Source organism: Neomonachus schauinslandi, chromosome 1 (assembly GCF_002201575.2).
Source record: "Neomonachus schauinslandi chromosome 1, ASM220157v2, whole genome shotgun sequence".
NCBI classification, from domain to species: Eukaryota; Metazoa; Chordata; class Mammalia; order Carnivora; family Phocidae; genus Neomonachus; species Neomonachus schauinslandi.
Window position 1 is genome coordinate 120,154,214 of NC_058403.1, and position 4,643 is coordinate 120,158,856.

Consider the following 4,643-nt stretch of genomic DNA (forward strand, 5'->3'; position numbering starts at 1 on the left):
TAAAGAATTCCATTTTGGGGGTGCCTGGCGGGCTCAGTCAGTAGAGCATGCAACTCTTGATCTCAGGGTTGTGAGTTCAAGCCCCACACTGGGCATAGAGCTTACTTTGAAAAAAAGGAATTCCATTTTGATTTAGCCATAATGGTTTTTTTTTTTTTCATTTCCAAACTGTAGAATTTTATTTCTTTTCTTGAGAATTTCATTGGCTAATATCCCCTGTATAATGTTGAATAGAGGGCAAATTAAATATACTTACCTTGTTCCTAAACATTCAGTCTTCACCATTAAGGGTGAAGTTAGTTATGGGTTTTTCATAGGTGCCCTTTAGTAGGTCTCAGAAATTTTTGTTTACTAAAAGCCTGTTTAGTTTTTTATCACAAATGGGTTTTGGATTTGACAAATGCTTTTCTGGGTCTATAGAAATGATATTTTTGTTCTTTATTCTATTGTGTATTGCACTGATTGATTTTAGATGTTAAGCAAACATTGCATTTATGAAATAATCCCAACTGGTCATAGTCTAATCATTTTTATATGTTGCTATATTCAGTTTGCTAATATATTTTGAGGATTTCTGTATCTATATTCATTAGTTATATTGGTTCATAATCTTGTGATTGTTTTCTCTGGCTTTGATATTAAGGTAATGCTGGCCAAATTGAATGAATTGGCAAATGTTTCCTTTTCTATTTTTTTCAAAGTGTCAGTGAAATTTGATATTAATTTCTCACTAGATATTTGGTAAAATTTACCAGTTAAACTGTTTGACTCAGGACTTATCTTAGTGGAAAGATTTTTTTTTATTAATGAAGTATAGTCACACACAATGTTACATTAGTTTCAGGTATACAAAATAGTGATTCAACAACTCTATACATTATGGTATGCTCACCACAAGTGTAGCTACCATCTGTCACCATACAACACTATTACAATGCCATTGACTATATTCCCTATGCTGTACCTTTCATTTTAGTGACTTGTACATTTCAGACTGGAAGCTTGTACCTTCCACTATCCTTCATCCATTTTGCCTGTCCCTCACTTCCCTTCCCTCTGACAACTACCAGTTTATTCTCTGTATATAAGAATCTGTTTGGTTTTTGTTTGTTCATTTGTTTTGTTTTTTAGATTCTACATATAAGTGAAATGATATGGTGTTTGTCTTTCTCTGTCTGACTTATTTCACTTAGCACAATACCCTCTAGATCCATCTATGTCATCACAAATGGCAAGATTACATTCTTTTTATGGCCGAGTAATATTTTATTGCATATATAATATATATGTCACATCTTCTTTATTCAGTCATCTGTTGGTGGACACTTGGGTTGCTTCCATATCTTGGCTATTATAAATAATACTGCAATAAACATAGGGGTGAATATATCTTTTCATTTTGTTTGGGTAAATACCCACTAGTGGATTACTGGATCATGTGGTATACCTATTTTTAATTTTTTGAGGAACCTCCATACTGTTTTCCATAGTGGTTGCATCAATTTACATTCCTACCAACAGTACACAAGGGTTCCTTTTTCTCCACATCCTCACCAACATTTGTTATTTCTTGTCTTTATGATAATAGCCATTCTGACAGGTGTGAGGTGATATCTCATGGTGGTTTTGATTTGTATTTCCCTGATGATTTGTGATGTTGAGGATTTTTTCATGTGTCTGTTGACCATCTGTATGTCTTTGAAAAAATGTCTATTCAGGTCCTCTACCAATTTTTAATCAGATTATTTGTTTCTTTGGTGTTGAATTGTGTAAGTTCTTTATACATTTTGGATATTAACCTTTTATCAGATATATCATTTGCAAATATCTTCTCCCATTGAGTGGGTTGCTTTTTCATCTTGTTAATGGTTTCCTTCAATGTGCAATAGTTGGTTGTTGTTGTTGTTGTTAATTTTGGTGTAGTTTATTTTTGCTTTTGTTTTCCTTGTGTAAGGAGACATATCTAGAAAAATGTTGCTATGGTTGATGTCAAAGAGATTATTGCCTATGTTTTCTTCTAGGAGTTTTATGTTTTCACATCTAGGTCTTTAATCCATTTTGAGCTTATTTTTGTGTATGGTATAAGAAAATGGTCCACTTTCATTCTTTTGCATGTAACTATCCAGTTTTCCCAGCTCCATAATGAAGAGACTTTTTCCTCATTGTATATTCCCACCTTCTTTGTCATAGATTAATTGACCAAATAAACATGACTCTCTTTTCTGTTCCAACGATCTATGTGTCTATTTTTGTGCAAGTGTCATACTGTTTTGATTACTATAGCTTTGTAGTAGATCTTGAAATCTGGGGGTGTGACACTTCTAGTTTTGTTCTTCTTTCTCAAGATTGCTATGGCTTCTGTTACGTTTCTAGTACATCTCCTTTTATAGCCTTTTTAGTGGTTAATCTAGGTGTTAATAAATAAATAATGTCATGATCTACTGATTTCACTTTACCAGTACAAGTGTAGAAACTTTATCTCCCTTTGCATATTTTTACCCTCTCTCACCTATGATATAATTGTCTTAAATATTTCCTCCATGTACATTTAGAACCATATCAGACAATGGTATAATTTTTGCTTTAATTATCAAACGTAATATAGAAAACATAGGAGAAAAGGAAAGTCTATTTTGTTTACCCATATTTTTGCTTACCAAGCTTTTTTTCCCTTTCCTGATGTTTCACCTTTCCTTCTTTTATCATTTCCTTTCTGTTGTGAGAAATTCCTTTAGCCATTCTTTTAGAATAGGTCTGCTGGTGACAAATTTTCTTAATTTGCCTTCATCTGAGAAGTCTTGATTTTTCTCTTCAATCCTGAAGGTTATTTTTGCTGGATATAGGATTCTGGGTTGATAGTTCTTTCTTTCAGCATATGAAAAACATCCTGCTTTCATTGCCTCCATGGTATCTGATGAGAAATCTGTCATTCAAATTGTCTTTCCCCACAAGTGTCATTTCTCTCTTACTGCTTTCAAGATTTTTTCTTTGTCTTTTATTTTCCGAAGTTTGACTATGATGTACTCTTGGTATGGATTTCTTTGGGTCTATCATGTTGGGAGTATCTCAAATCTGTTTACGGTTTATGTCTTTTGGCAAATTTGGGAAGTTTCCAGCCATTATTTCTTTGAATATTTTATCAACCTCATTCTGTTTTTCCTCTCCTTCCAGGACTCTGATGACGTGAATGTTCTTTCATTTCTTTGTTGAGATTTTCTTTTTACTTTTCATTTGTTTCAAGCATATTCATAATTGCTCATGAAGCATTTTTATCATAGGTGCTTTAAACTCTTTGTCACATAATTATAACATTTCAGGCATCTTGGTATTGACATCTATTGTCTTTTTCCATTCACTTTGAAATGTTCCTGGTTCATGGTTGTTTTTTTTTTTTTTTAAAGATTTTATTTATTTATTTGAGAGAGAGAATGAGACAGAGAGAGCATGAGATGGAGGATCAGAGGGAGAAGCAGACTCCCTGCCGAGCAGGGAGCCCGATGCGGAACTCGATCCCGGGACTCCAGGATCATGACCTGAGCCGAAGGCAGTCGCTCAACCAACTGAGCCACCCAGGCGCCCGGTGTCACTCATGTTACGTTTCTAGTACATCTCCTTTTATAGCCTTTTTAGTGGTTAATCTAGGTGTTAATAAATAAATAATGTCATGATCTACTGATTTCACTTTACCAGTACAAGTGTAGAAACTTTATCTCCCTTTGCATATTTTTACCCTCTCTCACCTATGATATAATTGTCTTAAATATTTCCTCCATGTACATTTAGAACCATATCAGACAATGGTATAATTTTTGCTTTAATTATCAAACGTAATATAGAAAACATAGGAGAAAAGGAAAGTCTATTTTGTTTACCCATATTTTTGCTTACCAAGCTTTTTTTTCCTTTCCTGATGTTTCACCTTTCCTTCTTTTATCATTTCCTTTCTGTTGTGAGAAATTCCTTTAGCCATTCTTTTAGAATAGGTCTGCTGGTGACAAATTTTCTTAATTTGCCTTCACTAGAGGGTGTTATGCTAAGCGAAATAAGTCAATCAGAGAAAGACATGTATCATATGACCTCACTGATATGAGGAATTCTTAATCTCAGGAAACAAACTGAGGGTTGCTGGAGTAGGGGGTGGGGTGGCCGGGTGATAGACACTGGGGAGGGTATGTGTTATGGTGAGTGCTGTGAATTGTGCAAGACTGTTGAATCACAGATCTGTACCTCTGAAACAAATAATGCAATATATGCTAAGAAAAAAAAAAAAGAAGGGGGCGCCTGGGTGGCTCAGTCGTTAGGCGGCTGCCTTCGGCTCGGGTCATGATCCCAGGGTCCTGGGATCGAGACCTGCGTCGGGCTTCCTGCTCTGCGGGAAGCCTGCTTCTCCCTCTCCCACTCCCCCTGCTTGTGTTCCCTCTCGCGCTGTGTCTCTCTCTGTCAAATAAATAAAATCTTTAAAAAATAAAATAAAATAAAAAAGAAGAAGAAGAAGAAGAAGATAGCAGGAGGGGAAGAATGAAGGGGAGGAAATCGGAGGGGGAGACGAACTATGAGAGACGATGGACTCTGAAAAACAAACTGTAGGTTCTAGAGGGGAGGGGGTGGGAGGTTGGGTTAGCCTGGTGATGGGTATGGAGGAG